This window comes from Carassius carassius, chromosome 2, assembly GCF_963082965.1.
Source record: "Carassius carassius chromosome 2, fCarCar2.1, whole genome shotgun sequence".
Classification (NCBI taxonomy): domain Eukaryota; kingdom Metazoa; phylum Chordata; class Actinopteri; order Cypriniformes; family Cyprinidae; genus Carassius; species Carassius carassius.
Genome location: NC_081756.1, coordinates 43,683,523 through 43,711,449, shown reverse-complemented (window position 1 = coordinate 43,711,449; position 27,927 = coordinate 43,683,523). Strand labels below are relative to the sequence as shown.

Below are 27,927 nucleotides of genomic sequence, written 5' to 3'. Positions count from 1 at the left end.
GGGACATCTCCTGTCAGGGAAAATCGCAGTCTCAATGTTGCAATGGTCAAAATGAGGGCATGAACCATCCACAAACGAATTCTCAGCATGCTTACAGTTCATACCCGTGAGACAACATCATGAGACAACATCGTGGTAACAGAAATTAAATGAAATACAGGGTGTTTTCTGCCAACTGACAACCCAGGGTGCAGAAATGCAATTGGGTAAATTGGCAGTGGGCGGGATTCACAAACCAAAACAAAGATTGACATTATGGCCCGGAACACACATTTTCAAAGGAGAATAGCTGACAGTAGCATTGGTTTTCAGATAATCAAGTATGTTAACTTAGCATGTTTCTTAAATATCTGCAAACATATTGTGGTATTGTTATGCTTTTGTAGAGTCAAAATCTTACATACAGCAACTTTAAGGTGACCTTTTCATTAATATTATAAGTTTTAACAAACGGAAATGTCTTCTAAATGTATGGAAATTTTAAATATAATCTACATTCATCACAATGAAAAGAAAGTTCAACAATGAAACTAATATGTATGGTATATCAGTGATAATGATAATCAGCTGGTGGATTGCAACCCAAAAATTACACCATTATTGGCAAGAAGAAAAAGTAATGCTAAATGCAATTTATAACACAAACATAAATTATATCAATCATTCACAACACATTCACAAGTGGATCCTGTTGTTAAAGGAATAATTCACCCAAAAATTAATATTTGTGAAAATTTTCTCACCCTCAGGCCAGGGTTGTCTCTTCATCAGAACCAGGGACAGAGCCAGGCGATGTAAACATTCGGGGCTTAGCCCAAACTTAGGGGGGTCCAGGGGCATACTCCCCCGGGGAGATTTTTTTCCCCATTTACGTCAGCTAAATGCACTATTTTTCAGGCTATTTGAGATAATAGTATGCCTAAAAATCTATACACTATTTGGGAAAATGATGATGGTTACTCAGTTAAAAAATAAAATAAAAAAACACCCAATAGAGCCTATAACCTATTTTGTATTTAATTGTTCTCCAGCTATATTTCTCAATTAATCTCTCTTCTTATCCCACTAATGTGCCGAGATTAGCTGTAAAACATGCCCTGAGATAACTTAGCATTTGATACAAGCTGTGTGTTTCGGTTTTACGAGAAAACATAACCCACCAAATCGACTGACGTTGCTTTTGAATCTCTCTCTGGCCGGTGAGGTTTACTGTTAGTGTTCCTTTAAAAAAAAATTATGTCCATAATGTTAATTTCAGCCAGTTAGCCAGTGAGCTCGCTATGACGCCGGTGAAATAAAAAGCCCACCAGCCCCTAATGACAACGATGAAGAAGAAGATTTAAATTCTTCTTCGTTAGTTTTTATTGGCAGTTGGCAAACAAGCTGAGTGATGCGCAATGCATTACCGTCCGCCACCACGCACAGTAATAGAGCTTTTGTTTAATTTTTTTGCCGCTCCAGAGGAAATGAAACAAAGTTGAAGTTATTTTAAAAAAAACTAAAAGATTCAGGGCTTTTGACAAAACATTCGGGGCTTAAGACCCATTAGCCATCATGCAAATGAAAAAAAGAGGCCAAAGCTACATACAGTCAACATTCCATTTAAGGTTCCTGGAGGAAGTTTTGAGAGTGTCACTGATCTTTTCAAGGACTGTCTGCAGCTTCTGTTTCTGAGCGATCTCACACTGAGTCACCTCAGCCACATTCAAGCTCCTCTCCCTCCAGGTTCTCAGGGAATAAATACACAATTTAAAGGTTACACAAAAGAGTACTGGGTCTTACTGGAACAACAATATAAGTTTTTGAAGAACCTGCCCATCATAGAGGTCTTCAGCTAGATCCTTAACAATCATTCGCTTTCCCACCAACATGTCATTGATCCAGTCAATGAGGACCTGTCATTAAAGACAGAAGAAGTGGAGATGCTTGGATTTTTTAAATAAAATTACTAATTGTTTATGCATGTTAAAAAAGTATTGTACTGCAAATCTTACAAGTTAATAATCAGTGCTTGCTTTTGTGGCTTGCAAGGTAGTAAATGCCTCAACATTGAAATAGCCTTTCCTGTTATTCTTAGTATTATGTATACAATTATATATATATATATATATATATATATATATATATATATATATATATATATATATATATATATATATATATATATATATATATATATACATACATACAGGTGCTGGTCCTATAATTAGAATATCATCAAAAGTTGATTTATTTCACCATTTCCATTCAATATTGGAGTGAAACGTGTTTGTAAAATTAAATTGAAACTTGTATATTATATTCATTCTTTACATACAGACTGATATATTTCAAATGTTAATTTTTTTTTAATTTTGATGATTATAACTGACAACTAAGGAAAATTCCAAATTCAGTATCTCAGAAAATTAGAATATTGTGAAAAGGTTCAATATTGAAGACACCTGGTGCCACACTCTAATCAGCTAATTAACTCAAACACCTGCAAAGCCTTTAAATGGTCTCTCAGTCTAGTTCTGTATGCTACACAATCATGGGGAAGACTGCTGAATTGACAGTTGTCCAAAAGACGACCATTGACACCTTGCACAAAGAGGGCATGACACAAAAGGTCATTGCAAAAGAGGCTGGCTGTTCACAGAGCTCTGTGTCCAAGCACAATAATAGAGAGGCGAAGGGAAGGAAAAAATGTGGTTAAAAAAAAGTGTACAAGCAATAGGGATAATCACACCCTGGAGAGGATTGTGAAACAAAACCCATTCAAAAATATGGGGGAGATTCACAAAGAGTGGACTGCAGCTGGAGTCAGTGCTTCAAGAACCACTACCAAAGACGTATGCAAGACATGGGTTTCAGCTGTTGCATTCCTTGTGTCAAGCCACTCTTGAACAACAGACAGCGTCAGTTGCGTCTAAAGACAAAAAGGACTGGACTGATGCTGAGTGGTCCAAAATTATGTTCTCTGATGAAAGAAAAATTTTGCATTTCCTTTGGATATCAGGGTCCCAGAGTCTGGAGGACGAGAGGAAAGGCACACAATCCACGTTGCTTGAGGTCCAGTGTAAAGTTTCCACAGTCCGTGATGGTTTGCGATGTCATGTCATCTGCTGGTGTTGGTCCACTGTGTTTTCTGAGGTCCAAGGTCAACGCAGCCGTATACCAGGAAGCTGCATTCCTGCAGTAATTCAGGCAAAAGGAGCACCAACTAAGTATTGAGTGCTGTACATGCTCATACTTTTCATTTTCATACTTTTTAGTTGGCCAAGATTTCTAAAAATCCTTTCTTTGTATTGGTCTTAAGTTATATTCAAATTTTCTGAGATACTGAATTTGGGATTTTCCTTAGTTGTCAGTTATAATCATCAAAATTAAAAGAAATAAACATTTGAAATATATCAGTCTGTGTGTAATGAATTTCACTTTTTGAATGGAATTAGTGAAATAAATCAACTTTTTGATAATATTCTTATTATATGACCAGCACCTGTATAGACTGCACTGAAAAACTTTGGTGAAGGATTTACTTTGAAACAATTTTAACTCAGAAATTTACAGGAAATTTCACACACAAAAAAACACATTAAATGATGTTTTATTAACAAGATTCGGGAGGAGTGCGTCAGATACTTAGCCTAATCAACAAAGGTGGACCGTAATCAAGTAATCAATCCCATAGTATAAATATCGCTGACTTACCTCTATCCATTGACGGTTTATCAGCATGCTGGTTCGCTCCGTCTGTCATCTTATCACAGACCCAATTTTCCTACCAACGAAGAGAGCTATACCGGGGATTTTTCAGATCTGCTGCTTTTGCCGAACCCGCGATCATTCCTACCCAGCCAAACACGGCCGTTGAGCACCATTAAGCGTCATCGCGACAGCTGCTCTTCTCGCCAAGCCACACGTCGTGGCCAATAGACCGTGCAAGCCCCGAGCTCGCCTCGCTCGACACAACGATCGTGCCGCCCAAGACCGAGCTCTCCTCGAGCACTGGATTGTAGCAGCAGCAGGCATTCAACCAGCCTGGGACGCACCCCAGTTCTTACTGCAGCAAGCCTCTCTCACTTCCTGCCGCCGCTCAGCCTTTCACCGCGGCTTTTCCGGCCGAGGCGCAGTTTGAGGCCGCTTCCTCTAGCGGCGCAGACCGCGTGTCTTAAACCAATATATTTTCAGGTGAAGACGCTAAAAGCAGGTTTGCAGCTAAAGTTTGTTAAATGACGTCATGACGTAGTTCCGTCGGATGACGATGCCACTTTTAACCACGAAGCCAAGGCATTATTTCCAGAGTCTTCATCCACACTGAAATGTCCAAAGACATTACATTTGCCTTACTGTGCACCTTTAAACCTCACTGAGATGATACAGACATAAATTTCATGATAGGTAAAAAAAAAAATCGATAGCCTGAATGCACTGTAAGTCACTTTGGATAAAAGCGTCTGCTAAATACATAAATGTAATTTTACATTTTAATTTAAGTTTCATACAAGTATTCTGGCATTTATTTAAGGACCTATTTCACCATTCACTGGCGCGATCACCCAAAATTCATCTAAAACGCAACTTCCCTCGTGTTTTGACGCAGGACCGCAAGTGTGAGTAAAATTTCTATTGCCTTTTTAGGACCGTAATACGAAAAGCAGGCAAGTAAATATCTTTAGAAACCACTTGGAAGCAAATAGCACATAACTGCAATTAACCCATTTGCTTGCAAGCATCGCCAACGGCCCCAGTTTATTATCATTTCACTTTCACAGCACGTTAAACATCACTCTCTTACTTGATCTGGACAAACCGTGCATCAATTGAAAGTTTAAAGACTCTAGCTTCGATATTTGACCAATGTTTTGATAAAACATTTTTGCAGTGACAGTTATTTAGTAATTTATGTCAGGAAAATGATTCCGATTCCTGAACAGTAAATTTCGAAGTGTCAGCTTCGTGGACAAATGTGATCATGTATCTAGTCAGAAAGAATCATGAGCAGAAACATTTTTAATTTGGGTATGTCATTTCTGTCTCCATGCCAAAAATGGGGGGTGACTGGTAAGGGGTTAACGTTACTGCTATAATCATGTCTTTTGGTACAATGTTTTTTACAAGACTAAACATGCTTCATCGTTTTCAAAAGCCTCTGTTTCCACAGTCCATACTACAATGTGAAAACAGCGTTCCAAATGTATCCGCTCAGGAGACAATCTAAAAAGGCCGGAGGCCAAATGAGAGGAAAGATGCTTTTCCAACAGGAACATAGTAATGTGGAAAAGGCTTGAGGAATTGTCAAATCAGGCAACTAATTGCTAAGCTGGCAACACAGTAGGCTACCCATCCATTTTTAGCTTGCCCCATCAAACGTTACTAACCCTTTTATTCTTCCCGCAGCCAACATCTAAAGCAGCCGAAGCAAGCTCTGCAGGCGTCCCAAGCAGCTATCTCTCCTCCTCTTCTCATACTCCCCTTTACTTCTCTGTTTTCCGCATCTCCCCACTGCTGCTGCAGTGTCTGCTCCCGCAGGAGCCTTTTCTGTATCTCCTCACTGCCGCAGCAGCGTCTGCCCCCGCAGGAGCCTTTTCTGTATCTCCTCACTGCCGCTGCAGTGTCTGCTCCCGCAGGAGCCTTTTCTGTATCTCCTCACTGCCGCAGCAGCGTCTGCTCCCGCAGGAGCCTTTCCTGTATCTCCTCACTACCACTGCAGTGCCCGCTCCCGCAGGAGCCTTTTCTGTATCTCCTCACTGCCGCTGCAGTGTCTGCTCCCGCAGGAGCCTTTTCTGTATCTCCCCACTGCCGCAGCAGTGTCTGCTACCCCCCCCAAAAAAAAAAAAATCACATCGACATCACCTCCTCTTGAAAGTTATGCCATGCATCCTAGGTTGCGGTGATAGTATCACATATCCACGATAGTCAAGACGATATCAGACTCATTCTCCTATCAACGTTTTTTATTATCATTATTAGGCGGCCTATCATAATTCGGCTATCAAACTGCTCCATTATCCCATCTCAGCACTGAATTTCACGCTCGCCCGTGCTCTCAAAGGATGATTTGAGCCCGTAGGCGGCGAAGAAGTCTCCATCCACAAATAGACATACATCGTTTGCAGATATAAGGTATTTCATTGTACTTTAACAGGTAATCTGATACGTGCCATATCTTAAACAAGCTTTCACTAATGGAGTATAATGCCACAGTTACGTTAGAATGCATCTCATTCTTGTTTCTGTGGCGGCGCGTCGGTCCCATCATGAGGCATGTGGTCCGGAGCACGTATGACCAAGGCATCAGTTCAACCGAACTCACTCCAAATATATGAACTTACCTGTTTTTGAATACCTTATATTTAAGGCGTTCGTTTACGTCCATATTAGGGTTAAATCGTTGGACTTCAAATGAAATCTACTATTGTTTTGCACCGTTGACTGATTTTGCAGAACATTTAGACTGATAACTTCCGTGCGCAGATGCGGCAAATTTGTCAAAGGACAAGCGAGGTGACAGTAGTGCCGACTACACGAACTAGCCATTTTAAACATAATATTTTATATTTAATGCCAGTTTATCAGTACGTCTGAAAGTATATTTTTCGATTATTGGTGTTTCCATAGGCTCTTTTTCGTGCACCTGCATGGTTAAAATGGAAAATAGTAAGCTATGACAAAAATAAAGAATCTTTCTCTTACTCCACCCATGCACTATTACATCGTCGATATGTACCATCGATCTCACGTGCTGACAATATGACGATTCGACAATGACCATATCGCTGATTCATGGCACCTATTCAGGGTACACTGGCACAGGAATTTTTTTTTTTTTTTCGCACGCTTAATTTCGAATACAATGACTGCACCAAGATTTTCTGACTCGTTATCGGAAGCAGCTCATTGGATTTGCTAAACAATTATTCAAGTAAGCCTCACAGCGTCTACCCTCGTAGACAACCAAATTGTTCTTAGTATTGAACTCCCTGTCAGGCACTGCAAGAGTACTCCCGGTTGAGCCAACCTTTGCCTTTCCATCCGACCACCAGTGAAGCTTACCAGATTAACCCGATAAAAAAAAAAAAATTATCCTTTCAGTCAGCGACACGTACCTATCGAACACCAATTAGTGCATCACAGCTAAAACAATTTTCCCTCTGATGGCGAGACGTACCCATCCAATACCGCAAATTAAGCATTCGCCGAACACCAACGGGTGCTTCGCAGATAAAACAATCTCAATTTTCCCTCTGCTGGTTGGAGAGAAAAAAAAAACGTCCCACCGGATGCCGGCTATAGCCTCCCAGCTAGATAACCTTACCTTTTCTATCCTATGGTCGGCGAGGCTTCTCTCTTCGATGCCAGGAGTTCGAGCTCCCATCGGATGCTGACGAGAGCCTCCCGGCTAGACCACCTCACCTTTTACATTCTGCGGCCAGCAAGGCTTACCCGTTCGTTGCCAGGAGCTCACACTCCCTTCGGACGTAGGTGAGAGCCCCCGGCTACCTTTCTTGCCGTTCCGTCTTACGTACGGAGAGGTTTACCCATTCAATGCATGGAGTCAGGGCTCCCATTGGATGTAGGTGAGAGCCTCTCAGCTAGACAACCTTACCTTTTCCGTCTTTTGGCCAGCAAGGCTTACCCGTTCGATGCCGGGAGCTAAGCTCCTATCGGACGTCGGTGAGAGCCTCCCGGCTAGACAACCTTTTCCGTCCTTCAGCCAGAGAGGCTTACCCATTCGATGCCGGGAGCTAAGCTCCTATCGGACGTCGGTCAGAGCCTCCTGGCTAGACAACCTTATCTTTTCCATCCTTTGGCCAGTGAGGCTTACCCCTTCAATGCGAGTGCTCCCATCGGACGCCGGCAAGAGCCTTCTGGCCAGACAACCATTACCATTCCACGTCGTTTAGGTCACAAAACCGATCTACCCAATAGCAAGCCGTCCGATGCCGCAAGTATCAATCACACAAACAAACCCTCCTTCCATCCTACGGTCGTCGAGGCTTACCCGTCTTATGCCGTGAGTAGCGAACTCCCATAAGACGTCGACGAGAGCCTCACAGCCACACAAACTTACCTTTTTCATTCTACGGCCTGCGAGGCTTACTCAGTCGATTCCGGGAACAGGAAGTCCCCGTTGGATGCTGGCGAGAGCCTCCTGGCCAGACAACCTTTACCTTTCCATTCTACGGTCGGCGAGACTTACCTGTTCGATGCGTGTGCTCCCTTCGGACGTTGGTAAGAGTCTCCCGGCCACGCAACTTACCTTTCCATTTGATGGTAGGCAAGGCTTAACCGTCAGATTCTTTGAGTCTAGACCTCTCGCCAAATCCTGAAAAAAAAAATAAACTGGCGGCTGTCCTCTTGCTTTTTGGGGGGTACTCTGGGTTCGGGCCATTCCCGAGCTCGGAGCCCTTCCCCGGACAGCACGCCAAATATGCATACCATACCTCAGCTAAATTATATCTAAGTGTGAACTCGTGAAATTAAATGTGACATTTTGAGGTAGAAATACTAAAATTGTATTTTATTTTAAAATGTACGTCAATAATCTTAGTTTTATTCACAACTTCAAAATGTTTTTTACAATGTGTACTTTCAGTTATTTTTTACACATATTTTAAATTTTGGTTGCCATTGTTATCTTTTTAGTAAGTATTGTACTTTGTATAATAACATTAGATCAGGAATTGAACATTGTGCCCCTTTGCATGATAGATGACAACAGTAACACTCGAATAACTTGTTTTGTTGCAAGTTGAAGCTCTCAATGAATGTCTTTGCTTAAAAATACCAAAGCTTGTGAAGAAGATCAGAGAAGGAGTTGTATTACAATCATTCTGGAGCTGATTTACTTTCGTTAGCTCTTGGAGTTTGGGATCGTTCCTTGAGTTGGATCAACCATGGTGCAGACTTCATTCTCCTTTTTTTGAGAGATAAATGGGAAATACAGCAGCTTTTAGTACAACAAAGGCTGTGTAGTTCATGTCTGAATCTTCAGTTATGTTGAGAATTTTTACCAAGCATGGTGTCTTCAGGGTCCAACTCAAACTGTGTAGGACTGAGGGGTAGGTTAATCGCATTCATTCCCTCCTCCTGGAGCTCAGACTCTATGAAAAGAAATGCATCACTACATCAATAAAATATGATACAAAGGTAACTAAAGAGGGTTTCTCTTGAACCACTTAATGCTTCATGTCATGAAAAACTGAATTCTCCTTCATAAGATTTTAAAGCACTATAGAAAATATGCTGTAATTTTCTGAATTCTGAACATCTGCAACATGGAATTTCTGTCTCCCAGAGAGAGTCAAAAATCATCACTGATGCAAGAAACCTTGATTAATATTATCAGCCAATCTGAGGAATATAATATAAAAAATACACACTTTATGCTATGACCTCATAAAAGGTAGTGTCATTTGCAGCAATTCTCAAAATGGCAGAGCTGAAAACAAAGCTTTTTTGAAGCTGTGCTTCTCATTGCTGGAGGTCAGTTATGCAGTATTGGCCTCACTGGGGAGGGGGCTACTCAAAGCATCTCATTTAATGCTATGCATTCATCCCTGAACACGTTCAGCTTAACAAAAGAACTCAGACCTTCAATCAATAGATTGTGCAATATTCATTAAAATAGAGAATGTTTAGAAACCACTATAAAAACACATTTTAGCATTGTTGATAGTGAAATGTTTTAGACTTATTTTATTTTTTTATCATATTGTATATTAAAGGAACACTCCACCGTTTTTTGAAATAGGGCTTATTCACATTGTTTCCTACATTTAGATAGGTGGGCAAATGCATTTTTGCGTCAGTGCATGCATTGTTTTAGTTTGACTGGGTCGGCGTTAGCTTAGCTTAGCACAATGAATGGAATCCTTTGTTGCCAGCTAGCATGGCCTGAGTAAAAGTGATCAAATAAATTAAAAAAACCCACCTAATTACTTCTTGTGGCCTGCGTATTCACAACGAGCACAAATAGCGATCCAGATTAACACTAGGCGATTTCCTAGGCAGATATTGACTTGGGACTATATTATGGGGAAGCACAGGCGAAGCACTGCTACTTCGGTGCAGAGATAACACGCACCACATGAAATCCCACGACTTCCGTCAACATACCGGCGTGAATAGTAGCTGCCTGGCTATTTTCCTTACAGTACACGAATGGCGATGAATATGGCTGATTTTGAGAGAGACGAAGAGGGTGACTTCTCAGACAGTCAAGAACCAGAACCATACCTATTTGAACCAGAGTTTACAGAAGACGAGCTGCGTGCTTTGGAAATAGAACGACAGGAGGAGGAGGTTGCGATCGCTCGTGATGAGAGCAAACATGAACTGGTGGTGTGAATGTGGGGGAATATGCCAATCTATGCCGACGGAAATAGAGTGTCTATGCTGTAGAGAGTGGGACATGTTTTTGCCATTGATGACCGGGCTCAACACGTCAGATCAAGATGAGCGTATCCGAAGTTGTGTCACATCTACAGCGGATTTCACGGCGCTGATCCATTCTGCAGTACTCAATTTTTTTTCCGGTGTGACAAAGTGAACTGGAAAAAACGCCCCACCACGAATGGACCAAATCGACAGCTGTCCACAGAGTAAGTGATTATTTTAATCATGACGCATGTATAGATCGACCCATATTATAGCTGTATTCACATAGAGTTGATGTTTTCACAGGCAATATAGGTTATATAGGAAGAGAAATAAAAGACAACTTACATGTGCACTTTGTTCTTCCTGTGTTTTCAAAGTAGTCCTCTGGTGCAAAATGTTCTTCGCAAACACGATACTGCTTTATTTTGTTGAGAGGCGTTGAACTACAGATCTCCAGAGCTGCTAGCCATTTATTTCTCAGTTCCACATTAGATGGAATTCTGTGAAACATTACATTCGTGTATGTCCTTTGCTTGTTCTCACAACCTTTTGCTATGCAGGTAATAACCATGTTTGCTGTAACTTCTCAAAATAAATCATCCAAAAGCGAAGACACTCGGTGCAGGTCACGCCGGTATGTTCTTCTTCTTCTGTTTTTTTTGACGCGTTGCATGCCGCTATGTTGACGGAATTCGTGGGATTTCATGTGTTGCGTGATATCTCTGCACCGAAGTAGCAGTGCTTCGCCTGTGCTTCCCCATAATATAGTCCCAAGTCAATATCTGCCTAGGAGATCGCCTAGTGTTAATCTGGATCGCTATTTGTACTCGTTGTGAATACGCAGGCCACAAGAAATAATTAGGTGGGGGTTTTTTTTATTTTTTTTGATCACTTTTACTCAGGCCATGCTAGCTGGCAACAAAGGATTCCATTCATTGTGCTAAGCTAAGCTAACGCCGACCCATTCAAACTAAAACAATGCATGCACTGACACAAAAATGCATTTGCCCACCTATCTAAATGTAGGAAATAATGTGAATAAGCCCTATTTCAAAAAACGGTGGAGTGTTCCTTTAACATAAGAAGGGGTGGACTTACCAATTAGGTAGATGACTGCCTTCGGCCCCCAAAAGCCAAAGGCCCCCTAAAATGCTATTCATATACGAGATAAAGGAAACGCGAACTGTTGCTGGTTACGGTGTTTATTACCACAACATCCATCTGCATATCCAAGTTGAACGTGCTTCTTGTCTATCCTGATTGTAGCAAATGAAAATATTATGCATCTGAAACTAACAGCCGCACGAGCGCGAGGTCTCTCTTTCCCAGCTCAGGTGAACACTCTTCTCTCTGCATCTGCTCTGTTCAGCTTCTCTAATTTTACATTCAAGTATAGCTGAAATCATAGCACAGCTATTGTCTTTATCTTGAGTGTAGCCTATTTGATTTTATCAGGCGACGGCACGATTATAAATCAGGATTTTTGTGCAGATTAACATCTTGGAAAGGAGAGCTGGTTAGTCTTAATGGGTCGCGTTTCAGTAATTATTTCATATTCATCCCATTGTCTGACAGCAGAAATAGTCAAATATATCAATGAAAAAAGTTTTTAGAATTTAGCTGCATCAGAATACAGTATGTGGCACAGAGAGGCAAACAAATATAATAATAAATAATAAATGTACATGCTCAGAAGAAGTGAGCTGCCCTGTCTTGTGAAAATGCAAACAGGTTTGTGTATGTAAGTAAATTGCTCAGTACAAAGAAAGAGAAGTAATAGGAACCTAGTATTTCTATGTTTTAATATCCATGTGTTTAATAGACATGAACATGTTCTTTGAAAAACATCTATGACCTAAGAGACATGTCTACTCTTCATGATCTTTTAACTATGGTTTCATTAAAAATAAACATATATTACATAAAACATCCATATTTGTCCATGCCCATGTTGATTAGATTAATTATGTGAAGGCCTGGTTTCACAAACATTGCTTAGCTTAAGCCAGAACTAGGCCTTAGTTAAATTAAGATATTTAAGCAATTTTTACAAAAATGCCTTTGAAGAAAATGTTACAAGTTTTTATATGAATGAACCTTTGAAGGGAACTGATTGTCTTCAGAAAAGTTTTGATCGCATTTTCTTTTTACCTGATAAAGTATCATTTATTAGCTCAGCTGCTTTGTTTGAAGCCGTTACCGGGGAAACCACTATATTTCTGACATTCCAAAAGCACCTCCTACTGGCAGAGAATGAATGACCATTTTCAATAATCCAGTCTGCAGTTTTTGTTCAGACCAGTGTTTTAAATAATATAATAATTTATACTTCTGACTCATCCCTTTTCTTTAGACTGTGAGGTTTATTATTTTATAATCATTTATTTATTTATTTGTTTGTTTGTTTGTTTGTTAAAACTTGTATCTCAGTGGTAAATAAATTTTTATTTTGTGGTCTACAACATGAAATAATAAAAGTGTCTGCTAAATTAATAAATGTAAATGAAAGAATCCCATTATAACGTACATAAACAATTTAGAAACATTGGACACAACAATGTGGAATCACTGTCCAGCAGCAAGCATCACAACAAAAAAGGAACCTCAAGGTTGATCTAGGTAAATGTGTGTAAATGTATAGGGCCCCATTCCTATATTTGCCTGAGGCCCTCAATTCACTTAATCTGCTGAATATTTAGAAACCGCTAAAAAAAAAAACACACACATTTCAACACTGTTGAAGGTGAAGAGTGTATTTTTAGACTTAAAAAAGTATTGTTATTTTCATATTGTAGATTAAAATAAGTTATATTTAAAATACTAAATACTTATATGTATTTTAATTATTACATAATATATGCACAATATGCAGAGACAACTATAACCCATTTGCAGTTTTACAATTCCCATGTCAAAACAAAAACACTTAAGCATACTATTAAAAAGAGTGCTTATAAATAAATGAAATAATAAAATTACACTTAAGTGAAAACTGAATGTAATTGCATGTTATCACCAATAAGATAAATGTATATTAAATGCATTGTTAAAATGTAAACTGGTTTTAAGTCACAATTAATTAGGACTTAAGTACATCTTTATATGTAATTTTTATTTGTATTGTTTGTTTTTTTTGTTTGTTTGTTTTTTTAAATATGGTGTGCTGCCATATATACTAACAAGAATTTATGGTAAACTAAAACATACTTTACTGTAATTTATATTGAAAGGTGTGCATGTATTTAAATATATGGGTAACTGCACATTTCTAATAAAGAATTTTCAATTTAGTACATTTAAAATATATTTATTTTACACTGTAAATGTAATGTTAAATTGCATATAAAATTACTTTTCATGTGCTCATGTTAGTCATCACATCAAAATAAGTGTACTTTTATAAAGCATAAACATTATTAAAACATAATGCAACTTTCAAGTAAAACTGTTAATTTTACTTTATAAGTGATTAGAAAGTTTTTTGTGTGTGTACTGTATGCTGAGAAACAGACAGTATGAAAGTGTACTATCTTTAAATACACTTCAGTGACCTTTCATTTAATCAACATAATATTTTCTGCAAATACTATCTTTCAAAATATATTTTTGAGCTTTAAAGGACACTATAAATGCATACTCAAAACTATTAAGTGCACTTCTTTTTCACAAGGGATTGCTATTCACTCTGTTGACATGAATATGCAGACAGTGTCAAATGTATCATTAGTTGGCTTTCTACTGCTATAGTTGACATGTAACTCTCAAACCTGTTACCAGTTTAGTGATAGTTAATGCTTATAGATTAAGCCTCTAAATCTTGCTATTTCATTGAATCTCTCATTTAATTGACTCTGCCTGCCATCCTGTGAATGACACAGACACGTGGCATCTCAACTAGCCCTCAGGTAGCTGATCTTCTAAACACCCTCTCGTTCTCCATCTGCCCAGTGGTCCCATCAATACTGGCCAATCAGTAAAGCAATGCTGCAGCACATCCCTGTGAGAGGCAGTCCAGAAGAAGAATCGGTACAGATCCCTAGAGATATCGACATTCTGTTTTTAATCAACACTGTATCCTGCTATAGCTGCTTCTAACATGCTTTAAACACAGTCAGTTGAGGGCAAGGGAAGCAACTTCCCAGCGTCCCCATGAACTAGGTTTAGAACATATGCATAACAGCTAATTAACAGTTTGTGAAATAACTTCCCAGCAAAACAAAACTGACTAACTAAATAAATGAATAATTTAAGGAAGAAATAACTTTTTTCTTAGATTAAAAGCACATTTCAAAATGTCATAGCATAATTTACAGTAATTACTATACAGTACAGTACTGTATGTTTATTTTTTTATATGTACTGTATATAATAAGATTTGTATCACACATTTGTATCACGCACACTATGAAATGCAAATATACAGTACATGTGTTCAGAACTATAGCTAATAATCTGACAGATACATGCCTAAACATCAGTGAGTTTAAATTTGTTTGACATGCATATGATCAGAAAAAAGATACTATCAGAAGAAATCGGCCGCCCTGACTGAATGAATGCTACTTGTCATTTCTCATCAGAGTATGTTTTTCTTTATAATTTCATATCTCCATTATATGTCATAATATACTGTAAATGTTAGCAGTTAGTTGTAATTAATAAAGTTAAAGCCTTACCAAATCACATTTCTGAATTTTTTTGGATGCTATTTTATTAATATTTTAAAACATCTAGATTGCAGCAATTTATTTAATGAATTTTTCAACCAGGCTTATTTTATTTGGTTTATTCCTGTGACATTTGTCGATAGCAGGACAAAAAAAGCAATGACTCGAGTCTATGCAATGAAAAAAAACAAGATGACTATACCAAAACTAGCTTACATTTGAGGTTTTTCATAGCCCGCAACAACAGTTTGCAATCTGTCTTCATTTCTTTCTTATAACTTAATCACTACTTTTGCAAATATTACACTTCTGTATGAGTACCAGGCTATCCAAGGAAGCAAGCTGAAATGAAACACTAAAACACTCATAAAATAAATCATTAAAATTCAGGACCTTCAGCAAGATTGTTAAGAAAGTTGGAAAAGCTGTTTTCAGCAACTGTCCGTGACCTGCAGCTTCCACAAGACACTTAATAATAATGGATTTACACTGATTAAACACCAGGCATGTTATTTATTTATTTACCGTCTTACTGAAGTGATACATCTGAAAAAATGTAAATTAGGTAAAGGATTTTCTGCTCAGCACAGGGTTAAATATTCATATATTTGAAATTCATTACTGATAAAGAAATCTGAACGCATGGAAACTCTGAAATACATGATCTCCAGTAAAAATGAATGAAATTATGAAACGTGTACTGTAGGGATATATTAATAATTTTAATGTGAAAATATGAAATCATATTTACTTACTAAATATTTACCCAACCTCTCACAATGAACAACAACCACTTGTGAAGTGAAGTGACATTCAGCCAAGTATGGTGACCCATACTCAGAATTCATGCTCTGCGTTTAACCCATCCAAACCCAGCCATTTATGCTGCGGCGCCCGGGGAGCAGTTGGGGGTTCGATGCCTTGCTCAAGGGCACCTAAGTCGTGGTATTGACGGTGGAGAGAGAACTGTACATGCACTCCCCCCACCCATAATTCCTGCCGGCTCGAGACTCGAACTCACAACCCTTCGATTGGGAGTCCGACTCTCTAACCATTAGGCCACGACTTCCTACTTCTCTTCCTTCTAATGTCACAGCAGAGACGTGTAGCCTTTTGTAAACACTCACATAGTTATGGTACTGTTGCTGGTACTTTCTATTAGAACATTGTTTCTTTATAACTGCATGTGGTTCTATAAAACACCTTAAAGGAAGTAATCATTACGCTGGCTTTTCGATCATCATTTAGCCATGACTTGCTACTTACTTCTCTAAAACTCATTTAGTACAATGAGTAGCTCGGCCTGACAAAGACCCCATTGAGTTTGTAAGCCTTTTCTCCTTCCCTCTGATTCAATTATCTCCTCAAAGCCATGTAAACAAGCGGCACAATGGACACAGCCTGGCCCTGGGCTGTCATCAGAGCAGATTTCCCATGCAGTTATGCTCTAAAATCTTATGCACAGTCCGGTATAACTCTCTCACTGAAAAACAAGGTCAACGCTATGCCTCAACACATAGTCTGACCTTTCTTCTATAGCTTTTATCACAAAGCCATGCACTCAGACAGGAATTTTAATACATAATAAAGTCTGATATGAATGCACAATAAAATAACTGTAGAGATGTATTATGTTTTCCAAGGATTTTTGGGATGAGCAAATGTAGTGTTCTTATTCAGTCTTGCAGTGCTGTAAGAAACTGTGGTGCTGTTTTTTCTGGCCCATCTTTAAGTCATTATCTCCACCTTATCATTCAATGCAATTTCCATTTAATTTAATTTTTGAATGCTACAGTTCTGTTGTACATGTCAGAATAAAACATTTTCGGCTAAGACTATAGAAAATGAAAAGCTGAAATCTCCCAGGTTCCATCTTCAGCTGTAAAGTACTATACGAGAGAGGACAAAAGCAAAGAAACAACCAAGACTATAATTGACCTCTAGAACAGCTTTCAGTTTACGCTACACAACTAGCCCCCGCTCTGTATTTTCAATTCGCCGAATGACAGCGTGGGGTCAGACTGTGAGTTCTTGACACCTTCACTGTGAGGTCAATACTTCACTCTTCCACATGCCATTTTCTGCAACAGTGAAGAGCTTGAAAGAAACCTTATGAACACTTTCACATCATACATAATCTGTATGTCATGAGTCACACTTGTCTCTGAGGATGTGAAGTTGCTGCACAAACAAACTCGTGGAGGATGCCAAAACTATACATATGGAATCCACATCTGGACAAACAACAACACAGATGTCAGGATGTTGTTCTCATTTAACATTAATTCCAACAACACGGGCCTTAATGTTGCTTTATCCTCCAACTGGAGTTGGGATGTTATGAAATAAGTGGAGATATATTTTTGCTTTAAATGAATGGTTGTTGTCATGGTGTAAAGAACAGAAACTGCTATTTGTTAATAACTGGAATCTTTTCTGGGAGCGTCCTAGGCTGTTTCGCGCTGATGGATTACACCCCAGCAGAATCGGAGCGGAGCTGCTCTCTGACAACATCTCCAGGACACTTCGCTCCATGTGACTAGTAAGACAATTCTCTAATAACTATTATGATGAGTTTTGTTCCACCCGCTTAAATGATAAAAGTACTTGTGCTGTAAAAACTATTAAGACTGTGTCTGTTCCCCGAATAGTGAGGTCAAAATATAATGTAGGATCTAGAAAAAATCTTATCGTAATTAAACCAGAAAAATGTAAAGTAAATGAACAAAAACAATTTTTAAAGTTTGGGCTCATAAATATTAGATCACTCACACCCAAAGCAGTTATTGTAAATGAAATGATCACAGAAAATAGTTTTGATGTACTCTGCTTGACTGAAACCTGGCTAAAACCAAATGATTATTTTGGTCTAAATGAGTCTACTCCACCAAACTACTGTTATAAGCATGAGCCCCGTCAGACTGGTCGTGGCGGAGGTGTTGCAACAATATATAGTGATATTCTCAATTTTACCCAGACAGGATACAGGTTTAACTCTTTTGAAATACTTCTGCTAAATGTTACACTGTCAGACATGCAAAAGAAATCTAATGTATCTCTTGCTCTGGCTACTGTGTATAGACCACCAGGGCCGTATACAGAATTCCTAAAAGAATTTGCAGATTTCCTCTCAGACCTTCTAGTTACAGTTGATAAGGCGCTAATCATGGGAGATTTTAATATTCACGTTGATAATGCAAATGATACATTAGGACTTGCGTTTACTGACCTAATAAACTCCTTTGGAGTCAAGCAAAATGTCACCGGGCCCATTCATCGTTTTAATCATACACTAGATCTAATTATATCGCATGGAATCGATCTTACTGCTATAGATATTGTACCCCAATGTGATGATATTACAGACCATTTCCTTGTATCGTGCATGCTGCGTATAACTGATATTAACTATATGTCTCAGCGTTACCGTCTGGGCAGAACTATTGTTCCAGCCACCAAAGAAAGATTTGCAAATAACCTGCCTGATCTATCTCAACTGCTATTTGTACCCAAAAATACACATGAATTAGACGAAATTACTGACAACATGGGCACTATTTTCTCTAATACATTAGAAGCTGTTGCCCCCATCAAATTGAAAAAGGTTAGAGAAAAACGTACTGTGCCATGGTATAACAGTAATACTCACTCTCTCAAGAAAGTAACTCGTAGTCTTGAACGCAAATGGAGAAAAACTAACTTGGAAGTTTTTAAAATTGCATGGAAAAACAGTATGTCCAGCTATAGACAGGCTCTAAAAACTGCTAGGGCAGAGCATATCCACAAACTCATTGAAAATAACCAAAACAATCCAAGGTTTTTATTTAGCACATTGGCTAAATTAACAAATTACCAGACGCCACCTGATTCAAATATTCCACCAACGTTAAATAGTAATGACTTTATGAATTTCTTCACTGATAAAATAGATAACATTAGAAATACAATAGCGAATGTAGATTCTACAGCGTCTAACACTTCAGTTTCATCCATCGCACCCAAAGATAAACTGCAGTGCTTTACAAATATAGGACAGGAAGAGCTAAATAAACTTATCACTGTATCTAAACCAACAACATGTTTATTAGATCCTGTACCCACTAAATTACTAAAAGAGCTGTTACCTGTAGCCGAAGAACTGCTTCTCAATATCATTAACTCGTCGTTATCTTTAGGTCATGTCCCAAAACCATTCAAGCTGGCGGTTATCAAGCCTCTTATTAAGAAACCAAAACTAGATCCTAGTGTACTGGCAAATTATAGGCCTATTTCAAATCTTCCATTTATGTCTAAAATTTTAGAAAAAGTTGTGTCTGCTCAATTGAGCACCTTCCTGCATAAAAATGATCTGTATGAAGAATTTCAGTCAGGTTTTAGGCCCCACCATAGCACAGAAACTGCACTTGTTAAAATTACAAATGACCTGCTTCTTGCGTCAGATCAAGGCTGCATCTCATTTCTAGTCTTACTTGATCTTAGTGCTGCGTTCGACACCATAGATCATGACATACTCATAGATCGATTACAAAACTATACAGGTATTCAAGGGCAGGCTCTAAGATGGTTTAGATCCTACCTGTCCGATCGCTACCATTTTGTTTACTTAAATGGGGTGTCATCTCATTTATCATCAGTAAAATATGGAGTGCCACAAGGATCCGTCCTAGGTCCCCTTCTATTTTCAATATACATGTTGCCCCTTGGTAATATTATTAGAAAATACGGAATTAGCTTCCACTGTTATGCTGATGATACTCAGCTATATATTTCAACGAGACCAGATGAAACTTCCCAATTATCTAAGCTAACAGAGTGTGTTAAAAATGTAAAAGATTGGATGACAAATAATTTTCTCCAATTAAATTCGGATAAGACAGAGATATTAATTATTGGACCAAAAAACACCACACAGAATCTTGTAGATTACAATCTGCAACTAGACGGATGTACTGTTACTTCCTCTACAGTCAGAAATCTGGGTGTTATATTGGACAGCAATTTGTCTTTTGAAAATCATATTTCCAATGTTACAAAAACCGCATTCTTCCATCTTAGAAACATTGCCAAGCTACGCAACATGTTATCTGTTTCTGATGCAGAAAAGCTAGTTCATGCTTTCATGACCTCTAGACTGGACTATTGTAATGGACTTCTAGGTGGTTGTCCTGCTTCGTCAATAAACAAGCTACAGGTAGTCCAAAATGCAGCAGCTAGAGTCCTTACCAGGTCAAGAAAATATGATCATATTACCCCAATTTTACAGTCTCTGCACTGGCTACCTATTAAGTTCCGTATCAGTTACAAATTATCATTACTTACCTATAAGGCCCTAAATGGTTTAGCTCCTGCGTACCTAACTAGCCTTCTACCACGCTACAATCCATCACGCTCCCTAAGGTCACAAAACGCTGGACTTTTGGTAGTTCCTAGGATAGCAAAGTCCACTAAAGGAGGTAGAGCTTTTTCACATTTGGCTCCCAAACTCTGGAATAGCCTTCCTGATAATGTTCGGGGTTCAGACACACTCTCTCTGTTTAAATCTAGATTAAAAACGCATCTCTTTCGCCAAGCATTTGAATAATGTATCTCTTAAATTGTGAGTGTAGTTGCATCTGCATTTTTATTCTTTAGCTTGGGTTAAACTAATTTTACTTTGTTGGATCAGCAGCTATGCTAATGATGTCTCTATTTTGTTTCTATGTTTTGCCACGGGATTTACATCCCGTGGTAACTAGGATTTACACAAGCTCCAGTCTGGATCCAGAACACCTGAGAAGAGATGATGCTGACCCTCAGAGGACCCCAGATGATGCTAACCTTGAATCAACAAACAGAACTAACAATTATTGCTACATGTGTGACTGCATCCTATAATTACTATTAATTAATAATATTGATAGTTCATCATCTAGCTGACTACGTCTTGTATTATTATTATTTTTATTTTTCTAAAATCCTGTCAAACGTGCACAAACTACTAGCTACTACTAAATATTGTAGAAACATAATTTTCTGTAAAGTTGCTTTGTAACGATTTGTATTGTAAAAAGCGCTATACAAATAAACTTGAATTGAATTGAATTGAATACAGAAACGTTTTGAGTAGCATAAACTAGAAGCTGTTCCTGAGGTCAATAGTCCTGGTTGTTTCCTTGCTTTTGTCCTCTATTGTATAGTACATTACAGCTTTCATGCTTTCATTTGAAATGAAGTGGAAATTGCATTGAACGATACAGAAAACAAATGACTGACTGAATATAGGTACCTAGATAGTTCAATCATGACAACTCTCTGAAGATTTTAGCATGGTGATGGATATGACAATGTTAATGTATTTGGTCTTGGCGGAATAGATCTGCTATGCTGCTGCTGAATTGCTGCTGTTGATAATTGCTGTAGTTGTAGATTATTGCTGCTGCTTCAAGCAAGTAAAGGAACTTGCTACTGCCAATGCATATGGTGAAATAGTGCCATGAGTATTTAAGACATACTGCTGCTGCACAAATAGCATACAAAATAACCCGTAGCAGATCAATACAGGTGGAGCTGGGGAAGGTGGAGGGTTTCAGAGATACTTTGAAAGTGCATTGCAGGAATCTCTAGTGAATACTAGCCAGCCATATACATGCAAGGCAGTAAGTTCATTGGCTGCTTATGCAGCATGAACCAAAAAGCTGTGCCAAGTCGTTTAACTATTTTCTACAGTGTAAATAAGTTGATCAATGTTTACACAGTATAAAAGCCTAAATGAACTCGTAATATAAAGCAATTGTGACTTGGATTAGATTACTCGTTTCATATGGATTTCTTTTTTTTTTATAATATCTTTATAAACGTTTTGAAGTGGCAGTGTGTCAGGGAATGGACTTTGAAAGATAGGAATCTCTCCGATTTCATTAATATCTTTGTTTGTGCTCGAAGATGGACAGAAGTCTTATAGGTTTGAAATGACATGACAGTAGGTAAATGATGAAAGAGTTTTTGCTAAAATTAACATTAATTGACAATAAATAATAGTATATTTACAATTAGACTTAGACTTGCATGGGCCACCCAAAACCTCCAGAAACCACCAAGCAACATCCTAACACACAAGTTCAAGACATTTAAATACAACATTTTATAACAAAGTTTAGCATAATACATTTATAAATAACCTTACCGGTTTTTCACAGACACCTTTCACAAAAATGATTGTTGATCGTTCAGTAAAGTGAAACGCACCTTAAAGAACGAGGTTAGCCCATTGAAAAGTCCAGTCTCTGAGTGCTTTAGGATATGATTGGTATGTTTGAATCACTGTATTTTTGTTCCTCCAGAGGCCTTTGTAGATGTGTTTGATCTGTTATTTTCTCCCTCCACTTCAGTGGGACCCTGCAGAGGTGCACAGTCAGAGCAGCACAGTAGAGAGAGGAGGGTTAGCTCGGTCCGCCCCCCTCTCATCTGCCTCCACTCACATCCTGGCCTATGGCTTCCGGCCGCCACAGAGCCTCTCACAGCATCCCTGCTGAGGTCACTCTGGCCCAGGTCAGGAACAGAAAATACCCCCCTCCTTTACCTCCTGATACTACAGCCTCTCTATTTTTCTTTGGGTCTGTTTCATCTACACCTGATGTGGAAAAGCACTACATTTGTGTTCATGATGAAAATGCAAAGATGTAAATGAGATTTGAAAGCCATTGCATATATGCATATATATATATGCATATATAACTATATAGACTTTATTTTATATCAATCAATAAAAACCTTTTGTGTTTCACTGAAAATGAAAATTCATCCACATTTGGAATAACATAATGAGGAGAAAATAAGTGTAATTTTTGGGCTAACTTTTGCTTTAAATGAGTGGTATGGATGTTAAAGCCGTGCAGATGGTTTGCTATAGAGGAAACACACAAAAATACACACACACAGCAACATAAACATAGTCATAGAGCTTTGTATAATTCCATATTGTTGACCTTTTTTCTCTCCAGTCTACAGGCATGTAATGCTGCACGCCTCACACCACTTATCCAAAGCAGAAGAGATCATCTGCTCAGCGTTATTGGGCTAATTGCTTTTCAACTGGATATCTATTTTCAGGAATTGCGTAAGCAAAGAGTGTTCTGTTTTAAATGGTTTTGTAACGTATGCCCCATATCACATAATTGAATTAACTAGCACATGTTGGTAGAAAGACATGAAATCAATCCACACTGTATGCAATCTCTTGTGGAGAACTGAGCCCAGGCAAGATTGTGAAAGAAATAAGAGGCGTCAAAATGCAAAGATAGAAAGAATGAATTAGATGACTTGAAAACAAAGAAGCAGAAAAAGGGAATACGTTTTAGTTTTGACATTTTGACATATCTATACTCCTAAGTTGACAACAAGGAACATCAGAAGTGAACAGCTTTAACCTTTTCATTCTGTGGATGGCAGAAAGAGATAACCTTCTGCTTTTGAATGTTGGATTCTTCTGTTTCTTATCTTCTCAGAGTAGAAAGAAAGGGCTTTAGATATGCTACAGCTTCCATACACTTATTAATTTATTTTTCACTTGTATTCACTTTATAAGACATAAAGAAGTAATCTTGTGTATTCTATTACCTTTTGCCATTATATTCTCTTTGTGCAGGTTAGATTGTTTTTGAATAATACAGAAACCTGTCTAAAAAAAAAAAGCTTTCATGGCATTTTAATACAGATTTTAAACTGAGTAGCAACAAAAACAAATAATTGAGCCAAAAAAAGTAAAGCACTAAAATTCAATATTAAACAACATTTTGTAGTTTATGGTGGTAAATATCGCTCTCTAGTGTTCATAAACTGTCTGCAGACACTCGCGTGCACAGAAAGGTAAATGTTTATAAAAGCTTATTTTAGAAATATATTGCTATTTTTTTATTGATTCAAACAGCAGTTAGAGTTGCAATAATAGGCTACATAAAGATTTCAAATATTAATATAATAAAAACATTGTGAACATATTTCTGTACTAATTTTAGAAATTAAGAATTGACTAAGAGATGTTCAAAGTAAAGAAAGGCATGGAACAAAAAAAGCAAAAAGAAAAATGTGTAGAGAGAGAGATAGAGAGAGATTTCAAAAGTTAAATGTGAATTTTATTTTCTTGAAAAATGTAATTAAATATTGGTAGAAAATAAATTGATGATATATTAGATGGTAGAAAATAAATTGATGATATATTAGATGATATATATTTCTTGACAGCTTGCAGAAATATCTTTGGTTTTGGAGAAAAACACCAGCCCATATTTCTTAGAGTATTTTACCCAAAGATAAGGACTGAGACAGATTTGAAAAAAAAGTTAATGTATATATTAGTCATGATTCTTTATAAGACATTAATGTTGTGATTTTATTTATTTTGATTTGTATTTCACAGTATTCCTTTTGTATGATATCCAGTGATGTGATCGAATCTGCAAATGCTCAATCGTTATGTTTTTATATCCATATAGAAATCATGCCTCATGAATTTTGCATGTACACGCCATGACACTACCTCCACCATGCTTCACAGATGAGGTTGTATGCTTATGATTATTTGCAGTGCCTTTCTTGTTCTCCACACTTTTGCTTGTCATCATCAAATACCAAGGACTCAAAGTGCAGAAGCAATGGCTATAACTGATACAGCACATTCTGATTTTAATATCTGAACAATTATTGCAACAGGACACAGCTGAACACTTAGAAAGACCTGTGAGGCAACTGTCCCAATACTAATCACCTAATAATAAAATGTGACATTCTGTAGTTTTGTCTCATTTTTTATCTTTTAATCATATTTGCAGGTGTCTTGACTCCACAGTAGCGATTTTGTCTAGACTGAAGCTTTGAGGATCAGTGGACTTTCCTGCAGAACAATCATCTTAAAGTAAACATCAAAATCTACTGAAGCTTGGTCCGGGAATTGTTTGAATATGAGATGGAATTTAAAGGGGAATTATTGAATTGTACTGCTCTTGTTAAACCACTTGAGGGCGGTAACGGGTCATTTTTACTCTCTCCAGTTTAAGGCTGACAGCTCTAGTTTATGAGGCTTCTGTGAAGATTAAAACTCATTTATCTTAATTTTATTTATTTAATTATTGCTATTCTTACTTATGAGTGTATCTCTTTATTTATTTGTTTGTTTCTGAATAAATGACAACAGGAAATGTTGGTCTTTCCCTTGCAAATCAGTCAAATATAACTGATGGAAATGACCCTGAATCATCATCCCAACCTGTAAACAGAATAATCTAATTAAAATGAGGTTTTAATTAAACTGAACTTCCAACATGCAAGCCACCTTTCCTTATGTGTCTTGTGCAACTAAACAGCTTCAGGGATGTGAAGTGTACAGTAGTGTTATCTGAATATAGTACACAGATGTCAGAAAATATTTTAGCTCTGCGTTTTAAGAACAAACACACTGTCACCTAAAATATGAATACTGGTGTTTTGTGTGATAGTTTCCACTGTAACTATGGAGTGAGATAATGCACTGATGAAGACTACACAGTGATAAAGATTTTAGAAAGCAGAAACAGTCACACATGAAAGTGATGCAGAATTTAGCCTGGACATCACCCCCAAAACCTATATGTGTCTAATGTCCAGCCAGAAAGAAGGTCTCATCCAGGGTCACTCTGAAGACTTATCATCACTTACAGCTCTTGAAAGCATTTTTTTCTCACCCACTTGAGTCTGGTAATGCAAAGAATTTTGGAGTTCAGTTTTGAGCTGCATTGAAGGGTGCTGGAATATGACGTTTCACATAGTTTTACCATATTAAGAAAGGGATCTGTGGATATATAAAAATAATATGTGAATTAAATTATGATCATGTCGAATTATGAATGCATGGCCAGTGGCCATATCATATTTTTAAAACACTACAGGAAAAAAGCATTGTCTTCTTTCAGGCCAGTGGAAAGAAAACATCCAAAATACACTTTCGTTTTTTGTGTGTGTGTGCTCTTGTTTTTGTGACATATCAGGACACAACTCTGTATAATGACATGGGTATGACACAGGTATTACAAGGAGAGGGTGACTTATGAGGACATAACCCATGTCCCCATTTTTCAAAACGCTTGTAAACCATACAGAATGAGTTTTTTTTTTTTTTTTTTTTTTTTGAGAAAGTAAAAATTCACAAAGTTTCCTGTGAGGGTTAGGGTAAGGTGTAGGATTGGTGAAGGGCCATAGAATATACAGTTTGTAGAGTATAAAAAAACATTATGCCTATGGGATGTCCCAATTTTTCACAAAAACAAACATGTGTGTGTGTATGTGCATGTGGATCTGTAAAGGCTGTTTTTCTTTTTTCTTTCTTATGTTTATTTTTTTTTCTCTCATGCATTGAGCCTGGAATTTCTTCTTTAGGAGAACCTACACCAGATTTTACAAATTTTGAATTTTGAAGCTGGGTTCAATATAAATGTTCAGATTTCTGTTCTGGATCTATATGCAAATGAGTGCATATTCATTAGACAATGTGTTATTTGCATATTTGAAGAAAACAACAGTAACACAAAAACTGTCTTAATGTACTGTGATTATTCAAGTTTTTTTTTTTTTTGACCATATTCACTTGTCATCTTACCTTAAATTGTGGCTTTGACAATAAGGCTGTTATTTGAGATGGTATGTAAAAAATTATGCATAGTCATTCACAGAAAATTGATTTATATTATTTTGCATTTTAAACTTTATGTATAATAACCTAAAACATTATATATATATATATATATATATATATATATATATATATATATATATATATATATACAACCCGAATTGGCAGAGGCTCTCCAACTGTGAAAGACTGCGTAAAAAAATTGTGGAAAACTTTAAAAACAATGTTCCTCAACGTCAAATTGCAAAGGCTTTGCAAATCTCATCATCTACAGTGCATAACATCATCAAAAGATTCAGAGAAACTGGAGAAATCTCTGTGCGTAAGGGACAAGGCCGGAGACCTTTATTGGATGCCCGTGGTCTTCGGGCTCTCAGACGACACTGCATCACTCATCGGCATGATTGTGTCAATGACATTACTAAATGGGCCCAGGAATACTTTCAGAAACCACTGTCGGTAAACACAATCCGCCGTGCCATCAGCAGATGCCAACTAAAGCTCTATCATGCAAAAAGGAAGCCATATGTGAACATGGTCCAGAAGCGCCGTCGTGTCCTGTGGGCCAAGGCTCATTTAAAATGGACTATTTCAAAGTGGAATAGTGTTTTATGGTCAGACGAGTCCAAATTTGACATTCTTGTTGGAAAACACGGACGCCGTGTCCTCCGGGCTAAAGAGGAGGGAGACCTTCCAGCATGTTATCAGCGTTCAGTTCAAAAGCCAGCATCTCTGATGGTATGGGGGAGCATAAGTGCATACGGTATGGGCAGCTTGCATGTTTTGGAAGGCTCTGTGAATGCTGAAAGGTATATAAAGGTTTTAGAGCAACATATGCTTCCCTCCAAACAACGTCTATTTCAGGGAAGGCCTTGTTTATTTCAGCAGGACAATGCAAAACCACATACTGCAGCTATAACAACAGCATGGCTTCGTCGTAGAAGAGTCCGGGTGCTAACCTGGCCTGCTTGCATTCCAGATCTTTCACCTATAGAGAACATTTGGCGCATCATTAAACGAAAAATACGTCAAAGACGACCACGAACTCTTCAGCAGCTGGAAATCTATATAAGGCAAGAATGGGACCAAATTCCAACAGCAAAACTCCAGCAACTCATAGCCTCAATGCCCAGACGTCTTCAAACTGTTTTGAAAAGAAAAGGAGATGCTACACCATGGTAAACATGCCCCGTCCCAACTATTTTGAGACCTGTAGCAGAAATCAAAATTGAAATGAGCTCATTTTGTGCA

At 37.9% G+C, this 27,927-nt stretch overlaps 1 pseudogene; it reads right to left on the bottom strand.

Annotated features, from left to right (window-relative positions):
• Positions 1–1,580: 1,580 nt before the first annotated feature.
• Positions 1,581–23,643, bottom strand: LOC132095492 (alpha-parvin-like; annotated as a pseudogene).
• Between the last annotated feature and the right edge of the window lie 4,284 nt (positions 23,644–27,927).